The sequence below is a fragment of the Hyperolius riggenbachi genome, chromosome 3 (genome assembly GCF_040937935.1).
Source record: "Hyperolius riggenbachi isolate aHypRig1 chromosome 3, aHypRig1.pri, whole genome shotgun sequence".
In the NCBI taxonomy this organism is placed as follows: Eukaryota; Metazoa; Chordata; class Amphibia; order Anura; family Hyperoliidae; genus Hyperolius; species Hyperolius riggenbachi.
The window spans coordinates 122,198,426-122,225,843 of record NC_090648.1 but is presented as its reverse complement, the minus strand read 5'-3'; the positions used below and the strand labels follow the sequence as shown (position 1 = coordinate 122,225,843).

The window sequence follows — 27,418 nt, the reverse complement described above, 5'->3', positions numbered from 1 at the left end:
CGACAAGGCTTTCAATGGGTATCCCACATCTCGTTACAAAAGGTCAAAGAAATGTAAAGTCACTATCATGTCACCACACTATGGAAAATCATAGCAAATCCACCTTCAAAATGCACTTCCTGCTGATTTTCACGGACCCACTTCAAAGCTAGATGCAACGCGCAATTGTGAACATCTCAATTGGCCGGCTCTGCTGTCATATATATTTATATCTTCTATAATAATAAATTCAATCTGTCATTTTGGGTGCTGTGTGTAAGATACGCCTTGCCCAGTAAATACCCCAGGGATTCCCTGCATCATGCCTGCATGTGTAGTCTGCCCAACTCAGCCGACTGCATTGCGACTCTGGAGGAGTGGCACCTGCTGGGGATAAAACATGACTTGAGATAGGTGTGCTTTTCCTTATTATCGCCTTATATGCAGTAGGAACATGCACATTTAGCAGCAGACCAGAATGATCTCACACCTTTTCAGAGGTATTCATGGCTTTCAAAGCCTGCTCTCATGGCCTATTCTCTCACCACCACAAAAAAAGTGTGATTGTGTGCTCCTAGTCTGTGTCAAGCCTCCATTGAAGTCCACTCACCTCTATGGAGATGATCTTAATAGTCACCTTGGCTTGCTGATTTGGACAAACGCTCCCTGTCTTCTACCGGTTTTCTTCTTAACAAACAATTGACTTGGTCTTATAATGATTTATGACATGTGCTTCATTTTAACGAGTTACGCATCACAGGCCAGGTGTCCTGGTGATAAAGGCACCTCCCCAACAGCAACAACGGAGCTCCAGTGGCGCAATCGGTTAGCGTGCGGTACTTATAAGACAGTATCTGTTGAGCAATGCCGAGGTTGTGAGTTCGAGCCTCACCTGGAGCAGAGATAGTTGCCCTTTTGCTTCCTTTAATCACCTTTCTCCTATGACCCAAAACATTCAAGCCAAAGGGTGCCAGTATGCCACTGCTACACGCAGGAGCTGTCATTGCCCAACAAGGGAAGCTTGTTTTGAGTGAGGACCAAAAAGAATGAGACCAATGCTTTTGCTTGTTGAAGAGCAGTGGAGGAAGCTGGCAAGAGCTATATCACCTGCAAAATCCATGGCACAACACAAGGAAAAGAAGTACGTCCATTTGCAACTCATTTGCTGCAAGAGGCATTGTGCAGTCTCTGTGGAGCAAAAGCCTACTTGCTGCACTTCTACAGCATGCCCCAGTGGCCTAATGGATAAGGCACTGGCCTCCTAAGCCAGGGATTGTGGGTTCGAGTCCCATCTGGGGTGGCACATTCCTTCTTTGGCCCTTACATGTAGCATACCAACACACATTGTACTCTGATACAAATGACTTGGATTCTCATGGCTGCCAAAGGCTTTTAAAGTGGACCAGAACTCTTGCACAGGAAAGAAGGAGAACATAGAGAAATGCACCCTTAACAGAGGTATCTATGTAAAGTCTCTATGTATTTAGAGACTTTAGCCTGTCCCCCTCATTTGTGTCTAATCACTAGTTGTGGTGATCACCCTGGGTCACATGACTGCCAATGGCAGATAAGCTCATTTGAAAGCACAGCCTGTTAACAATATGTCTGCTTCCATCAGTCAGGAAGTAGAAACAGTGCAGATTTATCTTAGGATTTCTATTAGCTGTAACAAAGAAATGTTTCTTGTTTAAAGGTTGTTATGCTGTTGCGTATCTTTTAGAGCAGAAAGGACGTTTTGAGTTCAGGTCCACTTGAAATTCGACAAGGCTTTCAATGGGTATCCCACATCTCGTTACAAAAGGTCAAAGAAATGTAAAGTCACTATCATGTCACCACACTATGGAAAATCATAGCAAATCCACCTTCAAAATGCACTTCCTGCTGATTTTCACGGACCCACTTCAAAGCTAGATGCAACGCGCAATTGTGAACATCTCAATTGGCCGGCTCTGCTGTCATATATATTTATATCTTCTATAATAATAAATTCAATCTGTCATTTTGGGTGCTGTGTGTAAGATACGCCTTGCCCAGTAAATACCCCAGGGATTCCCTGCATCATGCCTGCATGTGTAGTCTGCCCAACTCAGCCGACTGCATTGCGACTCTGGAGGAGTGGCACCTGCTGGGGATAAAACATGACTTGAGATAGGTGTGCTTTTCCTTATTATCGCCTTATATGCAGTAGGAACATGCACATTTAGCAGCAGACCAGAATGATCTCACACCTTTTCAGAGGTATTCACGGCTTTCAAAGCCTGCTCTCATGGCCTATTCTCTCACCACCACAAAAAAAGTGTGATTGTGTGCTCCTAGTCTGTGTCAAGCCTCCATTGAAGTCCACTCACCTCTATGGAGATGATCTTAATAGTCACCTTGGCTTGCTGATTTGGACAAACGCTCCCTGTCTTCTACCGGTTTTCTTCTTAACAAACAATTGACTTGGTCTTATAATGATTTATGACATGTGCTTCATTTTAACGAGTTACGCATCACAGGCCAAGTGTCCTGGTGATAAAGGCACCTCCCCAACAGCAGCAACGGAGCTCCAGTGGCGCAATCGGTTAGCGCGCGGTACTTATAAGACAGTATCTGTTGAGCAATGCTGAGGTTGTGAGTTCGAGCCTCACCTGGAGCAGAGATAGTTGCCCTTTTGCTTCCTTTAATCACCTTTCTCCTATGACCCAAAACATTCAAGCCAAAGGGTGCCAGTATGCCACTGCTACACGCAGGAGCTGTCATTGCCCAACAAGGGAAGCTTGTTTTGAGTGAGGACCAAAAAGAATGAGACCAATGCTTTTGCTTGTTGAAGAGCAGTGGAGGAAGCTGGCAAGAGCTATATCACCTGCAAAATCCATGGCACAACACAAGGAAAAGAAGTACGTCCATTTGCAACTCATTTGCTGCAAGAGGCATTGTGCAGTCTCTGTGGAGCAAAAGCCTACTTGCTGCACTTCTACAGCATGCCCCAGTGGCCTAATGGATAAGGCACTGGCCTTCTAAGCCAGGGATTGTGGGTTTGAGTCCCATCTGGGGTGGCACATTCCTTCTTTGGCCCTTACATGTAGCATACCAACACACATTGTACTCTGATACAAATGACTTGGATTCTCATGGCTGCCAAAGGCTTTTAAAGTGGACCAGAACTCTTGCACAGGAAAGAAGGAGAACATAGAGAAATGCACCCTGTGTATGTATTTAGAGACTTTAGCCTGTCCCCCTCATTTGTGTCTAATCACTAGTTGTGGTGATCACCCTGGGTCACATGACTGCCAATGGCAGATAAGCTCATTTGAAAGCACAGCCTGTTAACAATATGTCTGCTTCCATCAGTCAGGAAGTAGAAACAGTGCAGATTTTATCTTAGGATTTCTATTAGCTGTAACAAAGAAATGTTTCTTGTTTAAAGGTTGTTAAGCTGTTGCGTATCTTTTAGAGCAGAAAGGACGTTCTGAGTTCAGGTCCACTTGAAATTCGACAAGGCTTTCAATGGGTATCCCACATCTCGTTACAAAAGGTCAAAGAAATGTAAAGTCACTATCATGTCACCACACTATGGAAAATCATAGCAAATCCACCTTCAAAATGCACTTCCTGCTGATTTTCACGGACCCACTTCAAAGCTAGATGCAACGCGCAATTGTGAACATCTCAATTGGCCGGCTCTGCTGTCATATATATTTATATCTTCTATAATAATAAATTCAATCTGTCATTTTGGGTGCTGTGTGTAAGATACGCCTTGCCCAGTAAATACCCCAGGGATTCCCTGCATCATGCCTGCATGTGTAGTCTGCCCAACTCAGCCGACTGCATTGCGACTCTGGAGGAGTGGCACCTGCTGGGGATAAAACATGACTTGAGATAGGTGTGCTTTTCCTTATTATCGCCTTTTATGCAGTAGGAACATGCACATTTAGCAGCAGACCAGAATGATCTCACACCTTTTCAGAGGTATTCATGGCTTTCAAAGCCTGCTCTCATGGCCTATTCTCTCACCACCACAAAAAAAGTGTGATTGTGTGCTCCTAGTCTGTGTCAAGCCTCCATTGAAGTCCACTCACCTCTATGGAGATGATCTTAATAGTCACCTTGGCTTGCTGATTTGGACAAACGCTCCCTGTCTTCTACCGGTTTTCTTCTTAACAAACAATTGACTTGGTCTTATAATGATTTATGACATGTGCTTCATTTTAACGAGTTACGCATCACAGGCCAAGTGTCCTGGTGATAAAGGCACCTCCCCAACAGCAGCAACGGAGCTCCAGTGGCGCAATCGGTTAGCGCGCGGTACTTATAAGACAGTATCTGTTGAGCAATGCTGAGGTTGTGAGTTCGAGCCTCACCTGGAGCAGAGATAGTTGCCCTTTTGCTTCCTTTAATCACCTTTCTCCTATGACCCAAAACATTCAAGCCAAAGGGTGCCAGTATGCCACTGCTACACGCAGGAGCTGTCATTGCCCAACAAGGGAAGCTTGTTTTGAGTGAGGACCAAAAAGAATGAGACCAATGCTTTTGCTTGTTGAAGAGCAGTGGAGGAAGCTGGCAAGAGCTATATCACCTGCAAAATCCATGGCAAAACACAAGGAAAAGAAGTACGTCCATTTGCAACTCATTTGCTGCAAGAGGCATTGTGCAGTCTCTGTGGAGCAAAAGCCTACTTGCTGCACTTCTGCAGCATGCCCCAGTGGCCTAATGGATAAGGCACTGGCCTCCTAAGCCAGGGATTGTGGGTTCGAGTCCCATCTGGGGTGGCACATTCCTTCTTTGGCCCTTACATGTAGCATACCAACACACATTGTACTCTGATACAAATGACTTGGATTCTCATGGCTGCCAAAGGCTTTTAAAGTGGACCAGAACTCTTGCACAGGAAAGAAGGAGAACATAGAGAAATGCACCCTGTGTATGTATTTAGAGACTTTAGCCTGTCCCCCTCATTTGTGTCTAATCACTAGTTGTGGTGATCACCCTGGGTCACATGACTGCCAATGGCAGATAAGCTCATTTGAAAGCACAGCCTGTTAACAATATGTCTGCTTCCATCAGTCAGGAAGTAGAAACAGTGCAGATTTATCTTAGGATTTCTATTAGCTGTAACAAAGAAATGTTTCTTGTTTAAAGGTTGTTATGCTGTTGCGTATCTTTTAGAGCAGAAAGGACGTTCTGAGTTCAGGTCCACTTGAAATTCGACAAGGCTTTCAATGGGTATCCCACATCTCGTTACAAAAGGTCAAAGAAATGTAAAGTCACTATCATGTCACCACACTATGGAAAATCATAGCAAATCCACCTTCAAAATGCACTTCCTGCTGATTTTCACGGACCCACTTCAAAGCTAGATGCAATGCGCAATTGTGAACATCTCAATTGGCCGGCTCTGCTGTCATATATATCTATATCTTCTATAATAATAAATTCAATCTGTCATTTTGGGTGCTGTGTGTAAGATACGCCTTGCCCAGTAAATACCCCAGGGATTCCCTGCATCATGCCTGCATGTGTAGTCTGCCCAACACAGCCGACTGCATTGCGACTCTGGAGGAGTGGCACCTGCTGGGGATAAAACATGACTTGAGATAGGTGTGCTTTTCCTTATTATCGCCTTATATGCAGTAGGAACATGCACATTTAGCAGCAGACCAGAATGATCTCACACCTTTTCAGAGGTATTCATGGCTTTCAAAGCCTGCTCTCATGGCCTATTCTCTCACCACCACAAAAAAAGTGTGATTGTGTGCTCCTAGTCTGTGTCAAGCCTCCATTGAAGTCCACTCACCTCTATGGAGATGATCTTAATAGTCACCTTGGCTTGCTGATTTGGACAAACGCTCCCTGTCTTCTACCGGTTTTCTTCTTAACAAACAATTGACTTGGTCTTATAATGATTTATGACATGTGCTTCATTTTAACGAGTTACGCATCACAGGCCAAGTGTCCTGGTGATAAAGGCACCTCCCCAACAGCAGCAACGGAGCTCCAGTGGCGCAATCGGTTAGCGCGTGGTACTTATAAGACAGTATCTGTTGAGCAATGCTGAGGTTGTGAGTTCGAGCCTCACCTGGAGCAGAGATAGTTGCCCTTTTGCTTCCTTTAATCACCTTTCTCCTATGACCCAAAACATTCAAGCCAAAGGGTGCCAGTATGCCACTGCTACACGCAGGAGCTGTCATTGCCCAACAAGGGAAGCTTGTTTTGAGTGAGGACCAAAAAGAATGAGACCAATGCTTTTGCTTGTTGAAGAGCAGTGGAGGAAGCTGGCAAGAGCTATATCACCTGCAAAATCCATGGCAAAACACAAGGAAAAGAAGTACGTCCATTTGCAACTCATTTGCTGCAAGAGGCATTGTGCAGTCTCTGTGGAGCAAAAGCCTACTTGCTGCACTTCTACAGCATGCCCCAGTGGCCTAATGGATAAGGCACTGGCCTCCTAAGCCAGGGATTGTGGGTTCGAGTCCCATCTGGGGTGGCACATTCCTTCTTTGGCCCTTACATGTAGCATACCAACACACATTGTACTCTGATACAAATGACTTGGATTCTCATGGCTGCCAAAGGCTTTTAAAGTGGACCAGAACTCTTGCACAGGAAAGAAGGAAAACCTAGAGAAATGCACCCTGTGTATGTATTTAGAGACTTTAGCCTGTCCCCCTCATTTGTGTCTAATCACTAGTTGTGGTGATCACCCTGGGTCACATGACTGCCAATGGCAGATAAGCTCATTTGAAAGCACAGCCTGTTAACAATATGTCTGCTTCCATCAGTCAGGAAGTAGAAACAGTGCAGATTTATCTTAGGATTTCTATTAGCTGTAACAAAGAAATGTTTCTTGTTTAAAGGTTGTTATGCTGTTGCGTATCTTTTAGAGCAGAAAGGACATTCTGAGTTCAGGTCCACTTGAAATTCGACAAGGCTTTCAATGGGTATCCCACATCTCGTTACAAAAGGTCAAAGAAATGTAAAGTCACTATCATGTCACCACACTATGGAAAATCATAGCAAATCCACCTTCAAAATGCACTTCCTGCTGATTTTCACGGACCCACTTCAAAGCTAGATGCAATGCGCAATTGTGAACATCTCAATTGGCCGGCTCTGCTGTCATATATATCTATATCTTCTATAATAATAAATTCAATCTGTCATTTTGGGTGCTGTGTGTAAGATACGCCTTGCCCAGTAAATACCCCAGGGATTCCCTGCATCATGCCTGCATGTGTAGTCTGCCCAACACAGCCGACTGCATTGCGACTCTGGAGGAGTGGCACCTGCTGGGGATAAAACATGACTTGAGATAGGTGTGCTTTTCCTTATTATCGCCTTATATGCAGTAGGAACATGCACATTTAGCAGCAGACCAGAATGATCTCACACCTTTTCAGAGGTATTCATGGCTTTCAAAGCCTGCTCTCATGGCCTATTCTCTCACCACCACAAAAAAAGTGTGATTGTGTGCTCCTAGTCTGTGTCAAGCCTCCATTGAAGTCCACTCACCTCTATGGAGATGATCTTAATAGTCACCTTGGCTTGCTGATTTGGACAAACGCTCCCTGTCTTCTACCGGTTTTCTTCTTACCCAAACAATTGACTTGGTCTTATAATGATTTATGACATGTGCTTCATTTTAACGAGTTACGCATCACAGGCCAAGTGTCCTGGTGATAAAGGCACCTCCCCAACAGCAGCAACGGAGCTCCAGTGGCGCAATCGGTTAGCGCGTGGTACTTATAAGACAGTATCTGTTGAGCAATGCTGAGGTTGTGAGTTCGAGCCTCACCTGGAGCAGAGATAGTTGCCCTTTTGCTTCCTTTAATCACCTTTCTCCTATGACCCAAAACATTCAAGCCAAAGGGTGCCAGTATGCCACTGCTACACGCAGGAGCTGTCATTGCCCAACAAGGGAAGCTTGTTTTGAGTGAGGACCAAAAAGAATGAGACCAATGCTTTTGCTTGTTGAAGAGCAGTGGAGGAAGCTGGCAAGAGCTATATCACCTGCAAAATCCATGGCAAAACACAAGGAAAAGAAGTACGTCCATTTGCAACTCATTTGCTGCAAGAGGCATTGTGCAGTCTCTGTGGAGCAAAAGCCTACTTGCTGCACTTCTACAGCATGCCCCAGTGGCCTAATGGATAAGGCACTGGCCTCCTAAGCCAGGGATTGTGGGTTCGAGTCCCATCTGGGGTGGCACATTCCTTCTTTGGCCCTTACATGTAGCATACCAACACACATTGTACTCTGATACAAATGACTTGGATTCTCATGGCTGCCAAAGGCTTTTAAAGTGGACCAGGACTCTTGCACAGGAAAGAAGGAAAACCTAGAGAAATGCACCCTGTGTATGTATTTAGAGACTTTAGCCTGTCCCCCTCATTTGTGTCTAATCACTAGTTGTGGTGATCACCCTGGGTCACATGACTGCCAATGGCAGATAAGCTCATTTGAAAGCACAGCCTGTTAACAATATGTCTGCTTCCATCAGTCAGGAAGTAGAAACAGTGCAGATTTATCTTAGGATTTCTATTAGCTGTAACAAAGAAATGTTTCTTGTTTAAAGGTTGTTATGCTGTTGCGTATCTTTTAGAGCAGAAAGGACATTCTGAGTTCAGGTCCACTTGAAATTCGACAAGGCTTTCAATGGGTATCCCACATCTCGTTACAAAAGGTCAAAGAAATGTAAAGTCACTATCATGTCACCACACTATGGAAAATCATAGCAAATCCACCTTCAAAATGCACTTCCTGCTGATTTTCACGGACCCACTTCAAAGCTAGATGCAATGCGCAATTGTGAACATCTCAATTGGCCGGCTCTGCTGTCATATATATCTATATCTTCTATAATAATAAATTCAATCTGTCATTTTGGGTGCTGTGTGTAAGATACGCCTTGCCCAGTAAATACCCCAGGGATTCCCTGCATCATGCCTGCATGTGTAGTCTGCCCAACACAGCCGACTGCATTGCGACTCTGGAGGAGTGGCACCTGCTGGGGATAAAACATGACTTGAGATAGGTGTGCTTTTCCTTATTATCGCCTTATATGCAGTAGGAACATGCACATTTAGCAGCAGACCAGAATGATCTCACACCTTTTCAGAGGTATTCATGGCTTTCAAAGCCTGCTCTCATGGCCTATTCTCTCACCACCACAAAAAAAGTGTGATTGTGTGCTCCTAGTCTGTGTCAAGCCTCCATTGAAGTCCACTCACCTCTATGGAGATGATCTTAATAGTCACCTTGGCTTGCTGATTTGGACAAACGCTCCCTGTCTTCTACCGGTTTTCTTCTTAACAAACAATTGACTTGGTCTTATAATGATTTATGACATGTGCTTCATTTTAACGAGTTACGCATCACAGGCCAAGTGTCCTGGTGATAAAGGCACCTCCCCAACAGCAGCAACGGAGCTCCAGTGGCGCAATCGGTTAGCGCGTGGTACTTATAAGACAGTATCTGTTGAGCAATGCTGAGGTTGTGAGTTCGAGCCTCACCTGGAGCAGAGATAGTTGCCCTTTTGCTTCCTTTAATGACCTTTCTCCTATGACCCAAAACATTCAAGCCAAAGGGTGCCAGTATGCCACTGCTACACGCAGGAGCTGTCATTGCCCAACAAGGGAAGCTTGTTTTGAGTGAGGACCAAAAAGAATGAGACCAATGCTTTTGCTTGTTGAAGAGCAGTGGAGGAAGCTGGCAAGAGCTATATCACCTGCAAAATCCATGGCAAAACACAAGGAAAAGAAGTACGTCCATTTGCAACTCATTTGCTGCAAGAGGCATTGTGCAGTCTCTGTGGAGCAAAAGCCTACTTGCTGCACTTCTACAGCATGCCCCAGTGGCCTAATGGATAAGGCACTGGCCTCCTAAGCCAGGGATTGTGGGTTCGAGTCCCATCTGGGGTGGCACATTCCTTCTTTGGCCCTTACATGTAGCATACCAACACACATTGTACTCTGATACAAATGACTTGGATTCTCATGGCTGCCAAAGGCTTTTAAAGTGGACCAGAACTCTTGCACAGGAAAGAAGGAAAACCTAGAGAAATGCACCCTGTGTATGTATTTAGAGACTTTAGCCTGTCCCCCTCATTTGTGTCTAATCACTAGTTGTGGTGATCACCCTGGGTCACATGACTGCCAATGGCAGATAAGCTCATTTGAAAGCACAGCCTGTTAACAATATGTCTGCTTCCATCAGTCAGGAAGTAGAAACAGTGCAGATTTATCTTAGGATTTCTATTAGCTGTAACAAAGAAATGTTTCTTGTTTAAAGGTTGTTATGCTGTTGCGTATCTTTTAGAGCAGAAAGGACATTCTGAGTTCAGGTCCACTTGAAATTCGACAAGGCTTTCAATGGGTATCCCACATCTCGTTACAAAAGGTCAAAGAAATGTAAAGTCACTATCATGTCACCACACTATGGAAAATCATAGCAAATCCACCTTCAAAATGCACTTCCTGCTGATTTTCACGGACCCACTTCAAAGCTAGATGCAATGCGCAATTGTGAACATCTCAATTGGCCGGCTCTGCTGTCATATATATCTATATCTTCTATAATAATAAATTCAATCTGTCATTTTGGGTGCTGTGTGTAAGATACGCCTTGCCCAGTAAATACCCCAGGGATTCCCTGCATCATGCCTGCATGTGTAGTCTGCCCAACACAGCCGACTGCATTGCGACTCTGGAGGAGTGGCACCTGCTGGGGATAAAACATGACTTGAGATAGGTGTGCTTTTCCTTATTATCGCCTTATATGCAGTAGGAACATGCACATTTAGCAGCAGACCAGAATGATCTCACACCTTTTCAGAGGTATTCATGGCTTTCAAAGCCTGCTCTCATGGCCTATTCTCTCACCACCACAAAAAAAGTGTGATTGTGTGCTCCTAGTCTGTGTCAAGCCTCCATTGAAGTCCACTCACCTCTATGGAGATGATCTTAATAGTCACCTTGGCTTGCTGATTTGGACAAACGCTCCCTGTCTTCTACCGGTTTTCTTCTTAACAAACAATTGACTTGGTCTTATAATGATTTATGACATGTGCTTCATTTTAACGAGTTACGCATCACAGGCCAAGTGTCCTGGTGATAAAGGCACCTCCCCAACAGCAGCAACGGAGCTCCAGTGGCGCAATCGGTTAGCGTGTGGTACTTATAAGACAGTATCTGTTGAGCAATGCTGAGGTTGTGAGTTCGAGCCTCACCTGGAGCAGAGATAGTTGCCCTTTTGCTTCCTTTAATCACCTTTCTCCTATGACCCAAAACATTCAAGCCAAAGGGTGCCAGTATGCCACTGCTACACGCAGGAGCTGTCATTGCCCAACAAGGGAAGCTTGTTTTGAGTGAGGACCAAAAAGAATGAGACCAATGCTTTTGCTTGTTGAAGAGCAGTGGAGGAAGCTGGCAAGAGCTATATCACCTGCAAAATCCATGGCAAAACACAAGGAAAAGAAGTACGTCCATTTGCAACTCATTTGCTGCAAGAGGCATTGTGCAGTCTCTGTGGAGCAAAAGCCTACTTGCTGCACTTCTACAGCATGCCCCAGTGGCCTAATGGATAAGGCACTGGCCTCCTAAGCCAGGGATTGTGGGTTCGAGTCCCATCTGGGGTGGCACATTCCTTCTTTGGCCCTTACATGTAGCATACCAACACACATTGTACTCTGATACAAATGACTTGGATTCTCATGGCTGCCAAAGGCTTTTAAAGTGGACCAGAACTCTTGCACAGGAAAGAAGGAAAACCTAGAGAAATGCACCCTGTGTATGTATTTAGAGACTTTAGCCTGTCCCCCTCATTTGTGTCTAATCACTAGTTGTGGTGATCACCCTGGGTCACATGACTGCCAATGGCAGATAAGCTCATTTGAAAGCACAGCCTGTTAACAATATGTCTGCTTCCATCAGTCAGGAAGTAGAAACAGTGCAGATTTATCTTAGGATTTCTATTAGCTGTAACAAAGAAATGTTTCTTGTTTAAAGGTTGTTATGCTGTTGCGTATCTTTTAGAGCAGAAAGGACATTCTGAGTTCAGGTCCACTTGAAATTCGACAAGGCTTTCAATGGGTATCCCACATCTCGTTACAAAAGGTCAAAGAAATGTAAAGTCACTATCATGTCACCACACTATGGAAAATCATAGCAAATCCACCTTCAAAATGCACTTCCTGCTGATTTTCACGGACCCACTTCAAAGCTAGATGCAATGCGCAATTGTGAACATCTCAATTGGCCGGCTCTGCTGTCATATATATCTATATCTTCTATAATAATAAATTCAATCTGTCATTTTGGGTGCTGTGTGTAAGATACGCCTTGCCCAGTAAATACCCCAGGGATTCCCTGCATCATGCCTGCATGTGTAGTCTGCCCAACACAGCCGACTGCATTGCGACTCTGGAGGAGTGGCACCTGCTGGGGATAAAACATGACTTGAGATAGGTGTGCTTTTCCTTATTATCGCCTTATATGCAGTAGGAACATGCACATTTAGCAGCAGACCAGAATGATCTCACACCTTTTCAGAGGTATTCATGGCTTTCAAAGCCTGCTCTCATGGCCTATTCTCTCACCACCACAAAAAAAGTGTGATTGTGTGCTCCTAGTCTGTGTCAAGCCTCCATTGAAGTCCACTCACCTCTATGGAGATGATCTTAATAGTCACCTTGGCTTGCTGATTTGGACAAACGCTCCCTGTCTTCTACCGGTTTTCTTCTTAACAAACAATTGACTTGGTCTTATAATGATTTATGACATGTGCTTCATTTTAACGAGTTACGCATCACAGGCCAAGTGTCCTGGTGATAAAGGCACCTCCCCAACAGCAGCAACGGAGCTCCAGTGGCGCAATCGGTTAGCGCGTGGTACTTATAAGACAGTATCTGTTGAGCAATGCTGAGGTTGTGAGTTCGAGCCTCACCTGGAGCAGAGATAGTTGCCCTTTTGCTTCCTTTAATCACCTTTCTCCTATGACCCAAAACATTCAAGCCAAAGGGTGCCAGTATGCCACTGCTACACGCAGGAGCTGTCATTGCCCAACAAGGGAAGCTTGTTTTGAGTGAGGACCAAAAAGAATGAGACCAATGCTTTTGCTTGTTGAAGAGCAGTGGAGGAAGCTGGCAAGAGCTATATCACCTGCAAAATCCATGGCAAAACACAAGGAAAAGAAGTACGTCCATTTGCAACTCATTTGCTGCAAGAGGCATTGTGCAGTCTCTGTGGAGCAAAAGCCTACTTGCTGCACTTCTACAGCATGCCCCAGTGGCCTAATGGATAAGGCACTGGCCTCCTAAGCCAGGGATTGTGGGTTCGAGTCCCATCTGGGGTGGCACATTCCTTCTTTGGCCCTTACATGTAGCATACCAACACACATTGTACTCTGATACAAATGACTTGGATTCTCATGGCTGCCAAAGGCTTTTAAAGTGGACCAGAACTCTTGCACAGGAAAGAAGGAAAACCTAGAGAAATGCACCCTGTGTATGTATTTAGAGACTTTAGCCTGTCCCCCTCATTTGTGTCTAATCACTAGTTGTGGTGATCACCCTGGGTCACATGACTGCCAATGGCAGATAAGCTCATTTGAAAGCACAGCCTGTTAACAATATGTCTGCTTCCATCAGTCAGGAAGTAGAAACAGTGCAGATTTATCTTAGGATTTCTATTAGCTGTAACAAAGAAATGTTTCTTGTTTAAAGGTTGTTATGCTGTTGCGTATCTTTTAGAGCAGAAAGGACGTTCTGAGTTCAGGTCCACTTGAAATTCGACAAGGCTTTCAATGGGTATCCCACATCTCGTTACAAAAGGTCAAAGAAATGTAAAGTCACTATCATGTCACCACACTATGGAAAATCATAGCAAATCCACCTTCAAAATGCACTTCCTGCTGATTTTCACGGACCCACTTCAAAGCTAGATGCAACGCGCAATTGTGAACATCTCAATTGGCCGGCTCTGCTGTCATATATATTTATATCTTCTATAATAATAAATTCAATCTGTCATTTTGGGTGCTGTGTGTAAGATACGCCTTGCCCAGTAAATACCCCAGGGATTCCCTGCATCATGCCTGCATGTGTAGTCTGCCCAACTCAGCCGACTGCATTGCGACTCTGGAGGAGTGGCACCTGCTGGGGATAAAACATGACTTGAGATAGGTGTTCTTTTCCTTATTATCGCCTTATATGCAGTAGGAACATGCACATTTAGCAGCAGACCAGAATGATCTCACACCTTTTCAGAGGTATTCATGGCTTTCAAAGCCTGCTCTCATGGCCTATTCTCTCACCACCACAAAAAAAGTGTGATTGTGTGCTCCTAGTCTGTGTCAAGCCTCCATTGAAGTCCACTCACCTCTATGGAGATGATCTTAATAGTCACCTTGGCTTGCTGATTTGGACAAACGCTCCCTGTCTTCTACCGGTTTTCTTCTTAACAAACAATTGACTTGGTCTTATAATGATTTATGACATGTGCTTCATTTTAACGAGTTACGCATCACAGGCCAAGTGTCCTGGTGATAAAGGCACCTCCCCAACAGCAGCAACGGAGCTCCAGTGGCGCAATCGGTTAGCGTGCGGTACTTATAAGACAGTATCTGTTGAGCAATGCCGAGGTTGTGAGTTCGAGCCTCACCTGGAGCAGAGATAGTTGCCCTTTTGCTTCCTTTAATCACCTTTCTCCTATGACCCAAAACATTCAAGCCAAAGGGTGCCAGTATGCCACTGCTACACGCAGGAGCTGTCATTGCCCAACAAGGGAAGCTTGTTTTGAGTGAGGACCAAAAAGAATGAGACCAATGCTTTTGCTTGTTGAAGAGCAGTGGAGGAAGCTGGCAAGAGCTATATCACCTGCAAAATCCATGGCACAACACAAGGAAAAGAAGTACGTCCATTTGCAACTCATTTGCTGCAAGCGGCATTGTGCAGTCTCTGTGGAGCAAAAGCCTACTTGCTGCACTTCTACAGCATGCCCCAGTGGCCTAATGGATAAGGCACTGGCCTCCTAAGCCAGGGATTGTGGGTTCGAGTCCCATCTGGGGTGGCACATTCCTTCTTTGGCCCTTACATGTAGCATACCAACACACATTGTACTCTGATACAAATGACTTGGATTCTCATGGCTGCCAAAGGCTTTTAACGTGGACCAGAACTCTTGCACAGGAAAGAAGGAGAACATAGAGAAATGCACCCTGTGTATGTATTTAGAGACTTTAGCCTGTCCCCCTCATTTGTGTCTAATCACTAGTTGTGGTGATTACCCTGGGTCACATGACTGCCAATGGCAGATAAGCTTATTTGAAAGCACAGGCTGTTAACAATATGTCTGCTTCCATCAGTCAGGAAGTAGAAACAGTGCAGATTTATCTTAGGATTTCTATTAGCTGTAACAAAGAAATGTTTCTTGTTTAAAGGTTGTTATGCTGTTGCGTATCTTTTAGAGCAGAAAGGACGTTCTGAGTTCAGGTCCACTTGAAATTCGACAATGCTTTCAATGGGTATCCCACATCTCGTTACAAAAGGTCAAAGAAATGTAAAGTCACTATCATGTCACCACACTATGGAAAATCATAGCAAATCCACCTTCAAAATGCACTTCCTGCTGATTTTCACGGACCCACTTCAAAGCTAGATGCAACGCGCAATTGTGAACATCTCAATTGGCCGGCTCTGCTGTCATATATATTTATATCTTCTATAATAATAAATTCAATCTGTCATTTTGGGTGCTGTGTGTAAGATACGCCTTGCCCAGTAAATACCCCAGGGATTCCCTGCATCATGCCTGCATGTGTAGTCTGCCCAACTCAGCCGACTGCATTGCGACTCTGGAGGAGTGGCACCTGCTGGGGATAAAACATGACTTGAGATAGGTGTGCTTTTCCTTATTATCGCCTTATATGCAGTAGGAACATGCACATTTAGCAGCAGACCAGAATGATCTCACACCTTTTCAGAGGTATTCATGGCTTTCAAAGCCTGCTCTCATGGCCTATTCTCTCACCACCACAAAAAAAGTGTGATTGTGTGCTCCTAGTCTGTGTCAAGCCTCCATTGAAGTCCACTCACCTCTATGGAGATGATCTTAATAGTCACCTTGGCTTGCTGATTTGGACAAACGCTCCCTGTCTTCTACCGGTTTTCTTCTTAACAAACAATTGACTTGGTCTTATAATGATTTATGACATGTGCTTCATTTTAACAAGTTACGCATCACAGGCCAAGTGTCCTGGTGATAAAGGCACCTCCCCAACAGCAGCAGTGGAGCTCCAGTGGCGCAATCGGTTAGCGCGCGGTACTTATAAGACAGTATCTGTTGAGCAATGCCGAGGTTGTGAGTTCGAGCCTCACCTGGAGCAGAGATAGTTGCCCTTTTGCTTCCTTTAATCACCTTTCTCCTATGACCCAAAACATTCAAGCCAAAGGGTGCCAGTATGCCACTGCTACACGCAGGAGCTGTCATTGCCCAACAAGGGAAGCTTGTTTTGAGTGAGGACCAAAAAGAATGAGACCAATGCTTTTGCTTGTTGAAGAGCAGTGGAGGAAGCTGGCAAGAGCTATATCACCTGCAAAATCCATGGCACAACACAAGGAAAAGAAGTACGTCCATTTGCAACTCATTTGCTGCAAGAGGCATTGTGCAGTCTCTGTGGAGCAAAAGCCTACTTGCTGCACTTCTACAGCATGCCCCAGTGGCCTAATGGATAAGGCACTGGCCTCCTAAGCCAGGGATTGTGGGTTTGAGTCCCATCTGGGGTGGCACATTCCTTCTTTGGCCCTTACATGTAGCATACCAACACACATTGTACTCTGATACAAATGACTTGGATTCTCATGGCTGCCAAAGGCTTTTAAAGTGGACCAGAACTCTTGCACAGGAAAGAAGGAAAACCTAGAGAAATGCACCCTGTGTATGTATTTAGAGACTTTAGCCTGTCCCCCTCATTTGTGTCTAATCACTAGTTGTGGTGATCACCCTGGGTCACATGACTGCCAATGGCAGATAAGCTCATTTGAAAGCACAGCCTGTTAACAATATGTCTGCTTCCATCAGTCAGGAAGTAGAAACAGTGCAGATTTATCTTAGGATTTCTATTAGCTGTAACAAAGAAATGTTTCTTGTTTAAAGGTTGTTATGCTGTTGCGTATCTTTTAGAGCAGAAAGGACGTTCTGAGTTCAGGTCCACTTGAAATTCGACAAGGCTTTCAATGGGTATCCCACATCTCGTTACAAAAGGTCAAAGAAATGTAAAGTCACTATCATGTCACCACACTATGGAAAATCATAGCAAATCCACCTTCAAAATGCACTTCCTGCTGATTTTCACGGACCCACTTCAAAGCTAGATGCAACGCGCAATTGTGAACATCTCAATTGGCCGGCTCTGCTGTCATATATATTTATATCTTCTATAATAATAAATTCAATCTGTCATTTTGGGTGCTGTGTGTAAGATACGCCTTGCCCAGTAAATACCCCAGGGATTCCCTGCATCATGCCTGCATGTGTAGTCTGCCCAACTCAGCCGACTGCATTGCGACTCTGGAGGAGTGGCACCTGCTGGGGATAAAACATGACTTGAGATAGGTGTGCTTTTCCTTATTATCGCCTTATATGCAGTAGGAACATGCACATTTAGCAGCAGACCAGAATGATCTCACACCTTTTCAGAGGTATTCATGGCTTTCAAAGCCAGCTCTCATGGCCTATTCTCTCACCACCACAAAAAAAGTGTGATTGTGTGCTCCTAGTCTGTGTCAAGCCTCCATTGAAGTCCACTCACCTCTATGGAGATGATCTTAATAGTCACCTTGGCTTGCTGATTTGGACAAACGCTCCCTGTCTTCTACCGGTTTTCTTCTTAACAAACAATTGACTTGGTCTTATAATGATTTATGACATGTGCTTCATTTTAACGAGTTACGCATCACAGGCCAAGTGTCCTGGTGATAAAGGCACCTCCCCAACAGCAGCAACGGAGCTCCAGTGGCGCAATCGGTTAGCGTGCGGTACTTATAAGACAGTATCTGTTGAGCAATGCCGAGGTTGTGAGTTCGAGCCTCACCTGGAGCAGAGATAGTTGCCCTTTTGCTTCCTTTAATCACCTTTCTCCTATGACCCAAAACATTCAAGCCAAAGGGTGCCAGTATGCCACTGCTACACGCAGGAACTGTCATTGCCCAACAAGGGAAGCTTGTTTTGAGTGAGGACCAAAAAGAATGAGACCAATGCTTTTGCTTGTTGAAGAGCAGTGGAGGAAGCTGGCAAGAGCTATATCACCTGCAAAATCCATGGCACAACACAAGGAAAAGAAGTACGTCCATTTGCAACTCATTTGCTGCAAGAGGCATTGTGCAGTCTCTGTGGAGCAAAAGCCTACTTGCTGCACTTCTACAGCATGCCCCAGTGGCCTAATGGATAAGGCACTGGCCTCCTAAGCCAGGGATTGTGGGTTCGAGTCCCATCTGGGGTGGCACATTCCTTCTTTGGCCCTTACATGTAGCATACCAACACACATTGTACTCTGATACAAATGACTTGGATTCTCATGGCTGCCAAAGGCTTTTAAAGTGGACCAGAACTCTTGCACAGGAAAGATGGAAAACATAGAGAAATGCACCCTGTGTATGTATTTAGAGACTTTAGCCTGTCCCCCTCATTTGTGTCTAATCACTAGTTGTGGTGATCACCCTGGGTCACATGACTGCCAATGGCAGATAAGCTCATTTGAAAGCACAGGCTGTTAACAATATGTCTGCTTCCATCAGTCAGGAAGTAGAAACAGTGCAGATTTATCTTAGGATTTCTATTAGCTGTAACAAAGAAATGTTTCTTGTTTAAAGGTTGTTTTGCTGTTGCGTATCTTTTAGAGCAGAAAGGACGTTCTGAGTTCAGGTCCACTTGAAATTCGACAAGGCTTTCAATGGGTATCCCACATCTCGTTACAAAAGGTCAAAGAAATGTAAAGTCACTATCATGTCACCACACTATGGAAAATCATAGCAAATCCACCTTCAAAATGCACTTCCTGCTGATTTTCACGGACCCACTTCAAAGCTAGATGCAATGCGCAATTGTGAACATCTCAATTGGCCGGCTCTGCTGTCATATATATCTATATCTTCTATAATAATAAATTCAATCTGTCATTTTGGGTGCTGTGTGTAAGATACGCCTTGCCCAGTAAATACCCCAGGGATTCCCTGCATCATGCCTGCATGTGTAGTCTGCCCAACTCAGCCGACTGCATTGCGACTCTGGAGGAGTGGCACCTGCTGGGGATAAAACATGACTTGAGATAGGTGTTCTTTTCCTTATTATCGCCTTATATGCAGTAGGAACATGCACATTTAGCAGCAGACCAGAATGATCTCACACCTTTTCAGAGGTATTCATGGCTTTCAAAGCCAGCTCTCATGGCCTATTCTCTCACCACCACAAAAAAAGTGTGATTGTGTGCTCCTAGTCTGTGTCAAGCCTCCATTGAAGTCCACTCACCTCTATGGAGATGATCTTAATAGTCACCTTGGCTTGCTGATTTGGACAAACGCTCCCTGTCTTCTACCGGTTTTCTTCTTAACAAACAATTGACTTGGTCTTATAATGATTTATGACATGTGCTTCATTTTAACGAGTTACGCATCACAGGCCAAGTGTCCTGGTGATAAAGGCACCTCCCCAACAGCAGCAACGGAGCTCCAGTGGCGCAATCGGTTAGCGCGCGGTACTTATAAGACAGTATCTGTTGAGCAATGCCGAGGTTGTGAGTTCGAGCCTCACCTGGAGCAGAGATAGTTGCCCTTTTGCTTCCTTTAATCACCTTTCTCCTATGACCCAAAACATTCAAGCCAAAGGGTGCCAGTATGCCACTGCTACACGCAGGAGCTGTCATTGCCCAACAAGGGAAGCTTGTTTTGAGTGAGGACCAAAAAGAATGAGACCAATGCTTTTGCTTGTTGAAGAGCAGTGGAGGAAGCTGGCAAGAGCTATATCACCTGCAAAATCCATGGCACAACACAAGGAAAAGAAGTACGTCCATTTGCAACTCATTTGCTGCAAGAGGCATTGTGCAGTCTCTGTGGAGCAAAAGCCTACTTGCTGCACTTCTACAGCATGCCCCAGTGGCCTAATGGATAAGGCACTGGCCTCCTAAGCCAGGGATTGTGGGTTCGAGTCCCATCTGGGGTGGCACATTCCTTCTTTGGCCCTTACATGTAGCATACCAACACACATTGTACTCTGATACAAATGACTTGGATTCTCATGGCTGCCAAAGGCTTTTAAAGTGGACCAGAACTCTTGCACAGGAAAGAAGGAGAACATAGAGAAATGCACCCTGTGTATGTATTTAGAGACTTTAGCCTGTCCCCCTCATTTGTGTCTAATCACTAGTTGTGGTGATCACCCTGGGTCACATGACTGCCAATGGCAGATAAGCTCATTTGAAAGCACAGCCTGTTAACAATATGTCTGCTTCCATCAGTCAGGAAGTAGAAACAGTGCAGATTTATCTTAGGATTTCTATTAGCTGTAACAAAGAAATGTTTCTTGTTTAAAGGTTGTTATGCTGTTGCGTATCTTTTAGAGCAGAAAGGACGTTCTGAGTTCAGGTCCACTTGAAATTCGACAAGGCTTTCAATGGGTATCCCACATCTCGTTACAAAAGGTCAAAGAAATGTAAAGTCACTATCATGTCACCACACTATGGAAAATCATAGCAAATCCACCTTCAAAATGCACTTCCTGCTGATTTTCACGGACCCACTTCAAAGCTAGATGCAACGCGCAATTGTGAACATCTCAATTGGCCGGCTCTGCTGTCATATATATTTATATCTTCTATAATAATAAATTCAATCTGTCATTTTGGGTGCTGTGTGTAAGATACGCCTTGCCCAGTAAATACCCCAGGGATTCCCTGCATCATGCCTGCATGTGTAGTCTGCCCAACTCAGCCGACTGCATTGCGACTCTGGAGGAGTGGCACCTGCTGGGGATAAAACATGACTTGAGATAGGTGTGCTTTTCCTTATTATCGCCTTATATGCAGTAGGAACATGCACATTTAGCAGCAGACCAGAATGATCTCACACCTTTTCAGAGGTATTCATGGCTTTCAAAGCCTGCTCTCATGGCCTATTCTCTCTCCACCACAAAAAAAGTGTGATTGTGTGCTCTTAGTCTGTGTCAAGCCTCCATTGAAGTCCACTCACCTCTATGGAGATGATCTTAATAGTCACCTTGGCTTGCTGATTTGGACAAACGCTCCCTGTCTTCTACCGGTTTTCTTCTTAACAAACAATTGACTTGGTCTTATAATGATTTATGACATGTGCTTCATTTTAACGAGTTACGCATCACAGGCCAAGTGTCCTGGTGATAAAGGCACCTCCCCAACAGCAGCAACGGAGCTCCAGTGGCGCAATCGGTTAGCGCGCGGTACTTATAAGACAGTATCTGTTGAGCAATGCTGAGGTTGTGAGTTCGAGCCTCACCTGGAGCAGAGATAGTTGCCCTTTTGCTTCCTTTAATCACCTTTCTCCTATGACCCAAAACATTCAAGCCAAAGGGTGCCAGTATGCCACTGCTACACGCAGGAGCTGTCATTGCCCAACAAGGGAAGCTTGTTTTGAGTGAGGACCAAAAAGAATGAGACCAATGCTTTTGCTTGTTGAAGAGCAGTGGAGGAAGCTGGCAAGAGCTATATCACCTGCAAAATCCATGGCACAACACAAGGAAAAGAAGTACGTCCATTTGCAACTCATTTGCTGCAAGAGGCATTGTGCAGTCTCTGTGGAGCAAAAGCCTACTTGCTGCACTTCTACAGCATGCCCCAATGGCCTAATGGATAAGGCACTGGCCTCCTAAGCCAGCGATTGTGGGTTTGAGTCCCATCTGGGGTGGCACATTCCTTCTTTGGCCCTTACATGTAGCATACCAACACACATTGTACTCTGATACAAATGACTTGGATTCTCATGGCTGCCAAAGGCTTTTAAAGTGGACCAGCACTCTTGCACAGGAAAGATGGAAAACATAGAGAAATGCACCCTGTGTATGTATTTAGAGACTTTAGCCTGTCCCCCTCATTTGTGTCTAATCACTAGTTGTGGTGATCACCCTGGGTCACATGACTGCCAATGGCAGATAAGCTCATTTGAAAGCACAGGCTGTTAACAATATGTCTGCTTCCATCAGTCAGGAAGTAGAAACAGTGCAGATTTATCTTAGGATTTCTATTAGCTGTAACAAAGAAATGTTTCTTGTTTAAAGGTTGTTTTGCTGTTGCGTATCTTTTAGAGCAGAAAGGACGTTCTGAGTTCAGGTCCACTTGAAATTCGACAAGGCTTTCAATGGATATCCCACATCTCGTTACAAAAGGTCAAAGAAATGTAAAGTCACTATCATGTCACCACACTATGGAAAATCATAGCAAATCCACCTTCAAAATGCACTTCCTGCTGATTTTCACGGACCCACTTCAAAGCTAGATGCAATGCGCAATTGTGAACATCTCAATTGGCCGGCTCTGCTGTCATATATATCTATATCTTCTATAATAATAAATTCAATCTGTCATTTTGGGTGCTGTGTGTAAGATACGCCTTGCCCAGTAAATACCCCAGGGATTCCCTGCATCATGCCTGCATGTGTAGTCTGCCCAACACAGCCGACTGCATTGCGACTCTGGAGGAGTGGCACCTGCTGGGGATAAAACATGACTTGAGATAGGTGTGCTTTTCCTTATTATCGCCTTATATGCAGTAGGAACATGCACATTTAGCAGCAGACCAGAATGATCTCACACCTTTTCAGAGGTATTCATGGCTTTCAAAGCCTGCTCTCATGGCCTATTCTCTCACCACCACAAAAAAAGTGTGATTGTGTGCTCCTAGTCTGTGTCAAGCCTCCATTGAAGTCCACTCACCTCTATGGAGATGATCTTAATAGTCACCTTGGCTTGCTGATTTGGACAAACGCTCCCTGTCTTCTACCGGTTTTCTTCTTAACAAACAATTGACTTGGTCTTATAATGATTTATGACATGTGCTTCATTTTAACGAGTTACGCATCACAGGCCAAGTGTCCTGGTGATAAAGGCACCTCCCCAACAGCAGCAGCGGAGCTCCAGTGGCGCAATCGGTTAGCGCGCGGTACTTATAAGACAGTATCTGTTGAGCAATGCCGAGGTTGTGAGTTCGAGCCTCACCTGGAGCAGAGATAGTTGCCCTTTTGCTTCCTTTAATCACCTTTCTCCTATGACCCAAAACATTCAAGCCAAAGGGTGCCAGTATGCCACTGCTACACGCAGGAGCTGTCATTGCCCAACAAGGGAAGCTTGTTTTGAGTGAGGACCAAAAAGAATGAGACCAATGCTTTTGCTTGTTGAAGAGCAGTGGAGGAAGCTGGCAAGAGCTATATCACCTGCAAAATCCATGGCACAACACAAGGAAAAGAAGTACGTCCATTTGCAACTCATTTGCTGCAAGAGGCATTGTGCAGTCTCTGTGGAGCAAAAGCCTACTTGCTGCACTTCTACAGCATGCCCCAGTGGCCTAATGGATAAGGCACTGGCCTCCTAAGCCAGGGATTGTGGGTTCGAGTCCCATCTGGGGTGGCACATTCCTTCTTTGGCCCTTACATGTAGCATACCAACACACATTGTACTCTGATACAAATGACTTGGATTCTCATGGCTGCCAAAGGCTTTTAAAGTGGACCAGAACTCTTGCACAGGAAAGAAGGAGAACATAGAGAAATGCACCCTGTGTATGTATTTAGAGACTTTAGCCTGTCCCCCTCATTTGTGTCTAATCACTAGTTGTGGTGATCACCCTGGGTCACATGACTGCCAATGGCAGATAAGCTCATTTGAAAGCACAGCCTGTTAACAATATGTCTGCTTCCATCAGTCAGGAAGTAGAAACAGTGCAGATTTATCTTAGGATTTCTATTAGCTGTAACAAAGAAATGTTTCTTGTTTAAAGGTTGTTATGCTGTTGCGTATCTTTTAGAGCAGAAAGGACGTTCTGAGTTCAGGTCCACTTGAAATTCGACAAGGCTTTCAATGGGTATCCCACATCTCGTTACAAAAGGTCAAAGAAATGTAAAGTCACTATCATGTCACCACACTATGGAAAATCATAGCAAATCCACCTTCAAAATGCACTTCCTGCTGATTTTCACGGACCCACTTCAAAGCTAGATGCAACGCGCAATTGTGAACATCTCAATTGGCCGGCTCTGCTGTCATATATATTTATATCTTCTATAATAATAAATTCAATCTGTCATTTTGGGTGCTGTGTGTAAGATACGCCTTGCCCAGTAAATACCCCAGGGATTCCCTGCATCATGCCTGCATGTGTAGTCTGCCCAACTCAGCCGACTGCATTGCGACTCTGGAGGAGTGGCACCTGCTGGGGATAAAACATGACTTGAGATAGGTGTGCTTTTCCTTATTATCGCCTTATATGCAGTAGGAACATGCACATTTAGCAGCAGACCAGAATGATCTCACACCTTTTCAGAGGTATTCATGGCTTTCAAAGCCTGCTCTCATGGCCTATTCTCTCACCACCACAAAAAAAGTGTGATTGTGTGCTCCTAGTCTGTGTCAAGCCTCCATTGAAGTCCACTCACCTCTATGGAGATGATCTTAATAGTCACCTTGGCTTGCTGATTTGGACAAACGCTCCCTGTCTTCTACCGGTTTTCTTCTTAACAAACAATTGACTTGGTCTTATAATGATTTATGACATGTGCTTCATTTTAACGAGTTACGCATCACAGGCCAAGTGTCCTGGTGATAAAGGCACCTCCCCAACAGCAGCAACGGAGCTCCAGTGGCGCAATCGGTTAGCGCGCGGTACTTATAAGACAGTATCTGTTGAGCAATGCTGAGGTTGTGAGTTCGAGCCTCACCTGGAGCAGAGATAGTTGCCCTTTTGCTTCCTTTAATGACCTTTCTCCTATGACCCAAAACATTCAAGCCAAAGGGTGCCAGTATGCCACTGCTACACGCAGGAGCTGTCATTGCCCAACAAGGGAAGCTTGTTTTGAGTGAGGACCAAAAAGAATGAGACCAATGCTTTTGCTTGTTGAAGAGCAGTGGAGGAAGCTGGCAAGAGCTATATCACCTGCAAAATCCATGGCACAACACAAGGAAAAGAAGTACGTCCATTTGCAACTCATTTGCTGCAAGAGGCATTGTGCAGTCTCTGTGGAGCAAAAGCCTACTTGCTGCACTTCTACAGCATGCCCCAGTGGCCTAATGGATAAGGCACTGGCCTCCTAAGCCAGGGATTGTGGGTTCGAGTCCCATCTGGGGTGGCACATTCCTTCTTTGGCCCTTACATGTAGCATACCAACACACATTGTACTCTGATACAAATGACTTGGATTCTCATGGCTGCCAAAGGCTTTTAACGTGGACCAGAACTCTTGCACAGGAAAGAAGGAGAACATAGAGAAATGCACCCTGTGTATGTATTTAGAGACTTTAGCCTGTCCCCCTCATTTGTGTCTAATCACTAGTTGTGGTGATTACCCTGGGTCACATGACTGCCAATGGCAGATAAGCTTATTTGAAAGCACAGGCTGTTAACAATATGTCTGCTTCCATCAGTCAGGAAGTAGAAACAGTGCAGATTTATCTTAGGATTTCTATTAGCTGTAACAAAGAAATGTTTCTTGTTTAAAGGTTGTTATGCTGTTGCGTATCTTTTAGAGCAGAAAGGACGTTCTGAGTTCAGGTCCACTTGAAATTCGACAATGCTTTCAATGGGTATCCCACATCTCGTTACAAAAGGTCAAAGAAATGTAAAGTCACTATCATGTCACCACACTATGGAAAATCATAGCAAATCCACCTTCAAAATGCACTTCCTGCTGATTTTCACGGACCCACTTCAAAGCTAGATGCAACGCGCAATTGTGAACATCTCAATTGGCCGGCTCTGCTGTCATATATATTTATATCTTCTATAATAATAAATTCAATCTGTCATTTTGGGTGCTGTGTGTAAGATACGCCTTGCCCAGTAAATACCCCAGGGATTCCCTGCATCATGCCTGCATGTGTAGTCTGCCCAACTCAGCCGACTGCATTGCGACTCTGGAGGAGTGGCACCTGCTGGGGATAAAACATGACTTGAGATAGGTGTGCTTTTCCTTATTATCGCCTTATATGCAGTAGGAACATGCACATTTAGCAGCAGACCAGAATGATCTCACACCTTTTCAGAGGTATTCATGGCTTTCAAAGCCTGCTCTCATGGCCTATTCTCTCACCACCACAAAAAAAGTGTGATTGTGTGCTCCTAGTCTGTGTCAAGCCTCCATTGAAGTCCACTCACCTCTATGGAGATGATCTTAATAGTCACCTTGGCTTGCTGATTTGGACAAACGCTCCCTGTCTTCTACCGGTTTTCTTCTTAACAAACAATTGACTTGGTCTTATAATGATTTATGACATGTGCTTCATTTTAACGAGTTACGCATCACAGGCCAAGTGTCCTGGTGATAAAGGCACCTCCCCAACAGCAGCAACGGAGCTCCAGTGGCGCAATCGGTTAGCGCGCGGTACTTATAAGACAGTATCTGTTGAGCAATGCCGAGGTTGTGAGTTCGAGCCTCACCTGGAGCAGAGATAGTTGCCCTTTTGCTTCCTTTAATCACCTTTCTCCTATGACCCAAAACATTCAAGCCAAAGGGTGCCAGTATGCCACTGCTACACGCAGGAGCTGTCATTGCCCAACAAGGGAAGCTTGTTTTGAGTGAGGACCAAAAAGAATGAGACCAATGCTTTTGCTTGTTGAAGAGCAGTGGAGGAAGCTGGCAAGAGCTATATCACCTGCAAAATCCATGGCACAACACAAGGAAAAGAAGTACGTCCATTTGCAACTCATTTGCTGCAAGAGGCATTGTGCAGTCTCTGTGGAGCAAAAGCCTACTTGCTGCACTTCTACAGCATGCCCCAGTGGCCTAATGGATAAGGCACTGGCCTCCTAAGCCAGGGATTGTGGGTTCGAGTCCCATCTGGGGTGGCACATTCCTTCTTTGGCCCTTACATGTAGCATACCAACACACATTGTACTCTGATACAAATGACTTGGATTCTCATGGCTGCCAAAGGCTTTTAACGTGGACCAGAACTCTTGCACAGGAAAGAAGGAGATCATATAGAAATGCACCCTGTGTATGCATTTAGAGACTTTAGCCTGTCCCCCTCATTTGTGTCTAATCACTAGTTGTGGTGATTACCCTGGGTCACATGACTGCCAATGGCAGATAAGCTTATTTGAAAGCACAGGCTGTTAACAATATGTCTGCTTCCATCAGTCAGGAAGTAGAAACAGTGCAGATTTATCTTAGGATTTCTATTAGCTGTAACAAAGAAATGTTTCTTGTTTAAAGGTTGTTATGCTGTTGCGTA

At 44.7% G+C, this 27,418-nt stretch overlaps 32 non-coding genes across 32 annotated transcripts; all 32 read left to right on the top strand.

Annotated features, from left to right (window-relative positions):
* Positions 1-786: 786 nt before the first annotated feature.
* Positions 787-879, top strand: TRNAI-UAU (transfer RNA isoleucine (anticodon UAU)). Its single transcript is given in 2 exon segments — positions 787-824; positions 844-879. It is a non-coding gene; the product is annotated as a tRNA-Ile (tRNA).
* A 327-nt stretch (positions 880-1,206) lies between these two features.
* Positions 1,207-1,279, top strand: TRNAR-CCU (transfer RNA arginine (anticodon CCU)). Its single transcript has one exon. It is a non-coding gene; the product is annotated as a tRNA-Arg (tRNA).
* Positions 1,280-2,524: 1,245 nt separating this feature from the next.
* On the top strand, positions 2,525-2,617 carry TRNAI-UAU (transfer RNA isoleucine (anticodon UAU)). The gene is given in 2 exon segments: positions 2,525-2,562; positions 2,582-2,617. It is a non-coding gene; the product is annotated as a tRNA-Ile (tRNA).
* Positions 2,618-2,944: 327 nt separating this feature from the next.
* TRNAR-UCU (transfer RNA arginine (anticodon UCU)) lies at positions 2,945-3,017 on the top strand. Its single transcript has one exon. It is a non-coding gene; the product is annotated as a tRNA-Arg (tRNA).
* A 1,223-nt stretch (positions 3,018-4,240) lies between these two features.
* On the top strand, positions 4,241-4,333 carry TRNAI-UAU (transfer RNA isoleucine (anticodon UAU)). The gene is given in 2 exon segments: positions 4,241-4,278; positions 4,298-4,333. It is a non-coding gene; the product is annotated as a tRNA-Ile (tRNA).
* Positions 4,334-4,660: 327 nt separating this feature from the next.
* On the top strand, positions 4,661-4,733 carry TRNAR-CCU (transfer RNA arginine (anticodon CCU)). The gene has a single exon. It is a non-coding gene; the product is annotated as a tRNA-Arg (tRNA).
* Positions 4,734-5,955: 1,222 nt separating this feature from the next.
* On the top strand, positions 5,956-6,048 carry TRNAI-UAU (transfer RNA isoleucine (anticodon UAU)). The gene is given in 2 exon segments: positions 5,956-5,993; positions 6,013-6,048. It is a non-coding gene; the product is annotated as a tRNA-Ile (tRNA).
* Positions 6,049-6,375: 327 nt separating this feature from the next.
* Positions 6,376-6,448, top strand: TRNAR-CCU (transfer RNA arginine (anticodon CCU)). Its single transcript has one exon. It is a non-coding gene; the product is annotated as a tRNA-Arg (tRNA).
* A 1,223-nt stretch (positions 6,449-7,671) lies between these two features.
* On the top strand, positions 7,672-7,764 carry TRNAI-UAU (transfer RNA isoleucine (anticodon UAU)). The gene is given in 2 exon segments: positions 7,672-7,709; positions 7,729-7,764. It is a non-coding gene; the product is annotated as a tRNA-Ile (tRNA).
* Positions 7,765-8,091: 327 nt separating this feature from the next.
* TRNAR-CCU (transfer RNA arginine (anticodon CCU)) lies at positions 8,092-8,164 on the top strand. Its single transcript has one exon. It is a non-coding gene; the product is annotated as a tRNA-Arg (tRNA).
* A 1,222-nt stretch (positions 8,165-9,386) lies between these two features.
* On the top strand, positions 9,387-9,479 carry TRNAI-UAU (transfer RNA isoleucine (anticodon UAU)). The gene is given in 2 exon segments: positions 9,387-9,424; positions 9,444-9,479. It is a non-coding gene; the product is annotated as a tRNA-Ile (tRNA).
* Positions 9,480-9,806: 327 nt separating this feature from the next.
* TRNAR-CCU (transfer RNA arginine (anticodon CCU)) lies at positions 9,807-9,879 on the top strand. Its single transcript has one exon. It is a non-coding gene; the product is annotated as a tRNA-Arg (tRNA).
* A 1,222-nt stretch (positions 9,880-11,101) lies between these two features.
* On the top strand, positions 11,102-11,194 carry TRNAI-UAU (transfer RNA isoleucine (anticodon UAU)). The gene is given in 2 exon segments: positions 11,102-11,139; positions 11,159-11,194. It is a non-coding gene; the product is annotated as a tRNA-Ile (tRNA).
* A 327-nt stretch (positions 11,195-11,521) lies between these two features.
* On the top strand, positions 11,522-11,594 carry TRNAR-CCU (transfer RNA arginine (anticodon CCU)). The gene has a single exon. It is a non-coding gene; the product is annotated as a tRNA-Arg (tRNA).
* A 1,222-nt stretch (positions 11,595-12,816) lies between these two features.
* Positions 12,817-12,909, top strand: TRNAI-UAU (transfer RNA isoleucine (anticodon UAU)). The gene is given in 2 exon segments: positions 12,817-12,854; positions 12,874-12,909. It is a non-coding gene; the product is annotated as a tRNA-Ile (tRNA).
* A 327-nt stretch (positions 12,910-13,236) lies between these two features.
* TRNAR-CCU (transfer RNA arginine (anticodon CCU)) lies at positions 13,237-13,309 on the top strand. The gene has a single exon. It is a non-coding gene; the product is annotated as a tRNA-Arg (tRNA).
* A 1,222-nt stretch (positions 13,310-14,531) lies between these two features.
* Positions 14,532-14,624, top strand: TRNAI-UAU (transfer RNA isoleucine (anticodon UAU)). The gene is given in 2 exon segments: positions 14,532-14,569; positions 14,589-14,624. It is a non-coding gene; the product is annotated as a tRNA-Ile (tRNA).
* A 327-nt stretch (positions 14,625-14,951) lies between these two features.
* Positions 14,952-15,024, top strand: TRNAR-CCU (transfer RNA arginine (anticodon CCU)). The gene has a single exon. It is a non-coding gene; the product is annotated as a tRNA-Arg (tRNA).
* A 1,222-nt stretch (positions 15,025-16,246) lies between these two features.
* Positions 16,247-16,339, top strand: TRNAI-UAU (transfer RNA isoleucine (anticodon UAU)). Its single transcript is given in 2 exon segments — positions 16,247-16,284; positions 16,304-16,339. It is a non-coding gene; the product is annotated as a tRNA-Ile (tRNA).
* Positions 16,340-16,666: 327 nt separating this feature from the next.
* On the top strand, positions 16,667-16,739 carry TRNAR-CCU (transfer RNA arginine (anticodon CCU)). The gene has a single exon. It is a non-coding gene; the product is annotated as a tRNA-Arg (tRNA).
* Positions 16,740-17,961: 1,222 nt separating this feature from the next.
* TRNAI-UAU (transfer RNA isoleucine (anticodon UAU)) lies at positions 17,962-18,054 on the top strand. The gene is given in 2 exon segments: positions 17,962-17,999; positions 18,019-18,054. It is a non-coding gene; the product is annotated as a tRNA-Ile (tRNA).
* A 327-nt stretch (positions 18,055-18,381) lies between these two features.
* TRNAR-CCU (transfer RNA arginine (anticodon CCU)) lies at positions 18,382-18,454 on the top strand. The gene has a single exon. It is a non-coding gene; the product is annotated as a tRNA-Arg (tRNA).
* A 1,222-nt stretch (positions 18,455-19,676) lies between these two features.
* Positions 19,677-19,769, top strand: TRNAI-UAU (transfer RNA isoleucine (anticodon UAU)). Its single transcript is given in 2 exon segments — positions 19,677-19,714; positions 19,734-19,769. It is a non-coding gene; the product is annotated as a tRNA-Ile (tRNA).
* Positions 19,770-20,096: 327 nt separating this feature from the next.
* TRNAR-CCU (transfer RNA arginine (anticodon CCU)) lies at positions 20,097-20,169 on the top strand. Its single transcript has one exon. It is a non-coding gene; the product is annotated as a tRNA-Arg (tRNA).
* A 1,222-nt stretch (positions 20,170-21,391) lies between these two features.
* TRNAI-UAU (transfer RNA isoleucine (anticodon UAU)) lies at positions 21,392-21,484 on the top strand. Its single transcript is given in 2 exon segments — positions 21,392-21,429; positions 21,449-21,484. It is a non-coding gene; the product is annotated as a tRNA-Ile (tRNA).
* A 327-nt stretch (positions 21,485-21,811) lies between these two features.
* On the top strand, positions 21,812-21,884 carry TRNAR-CCU (transfer RNA arginine (anticodon CCU)). The gene has a single exon. It is a non-coding gene; the product is annotated as a tRNA-Arg (tRNA).
* A 1,222-nt stretch (positions 21,885-23,106) lies between these two features.
* TRNAI-UAU (transfer RNA isoleucine (anticodon UAU)) lies at positions 23,107-23,199 on the top strand. Its single transcript is given in 2 exon segments — positions 23,107-23,144; positions 23,164-23,199. It is a non-coding gene; the product is annotated as a tRNA-Ile (tRNA).
* A 327-nt stretch (positions 23,200-23,526) lies between these two features.
* TRNAR-CCU (transfer RNA arginine (anticodon CCU)) lies at positions 23,527-23,599 on the top strand. Its single transcript has one exon. It is a non-coding gene; the product is annotated as a tRNA-Arg (tRNA).
* A 1,222-nt stretch (positions 23,600-24,821) lies between these two features.
* On the top strand, positions 24,822-24,914 carry TRNAI-UAU (transfer RNA isoleucine (anticodon UAU)). The gene is given in 2 exon segments: positions 24,822-24,859; positions 24,879-24,914. It is a non-coding gene; the product is annotated as a tRNA-Ile (tRNA).
* Positions 24,915-25,241: 327 nt separating this feature from the next.
* Positions 25,242-25,314, top strand: TRNAR-CCU (transfer RNA arginine (anticodon CCU)). Its single transcript has one exon. It is a non-coding gene; the product is annotated as a tRNA-Arg (tRNA).
* A 1,222-nt stretch (positions 25,315-26,536) lies between these two features.
* Positions 26,537-26,629, top strand: TRNAI-UAU (transfer RNA isoleucine (anticodon UAU)). The gene is given in 2 exon segments: positions 26,537-26,574; positions 26,594-26,629. It is a non-coding gene; the product is annotated as a tRNA-Ile (tRNA).
* Positions 26,630-26,956: 327 nt separating this feature from the next.
* On the top strand, positions 26,957-27,029 carry TRNAR-CCU (transfer RNA arginine (anticodon CCU)). Its single transcript has one exon. It is a non-coding gene; the product is annotated as a tRNA-Arg (tRNA).
* The last annotated feature ends 389 nt before the right edge of the window (positions 27,030-27,418 follow it).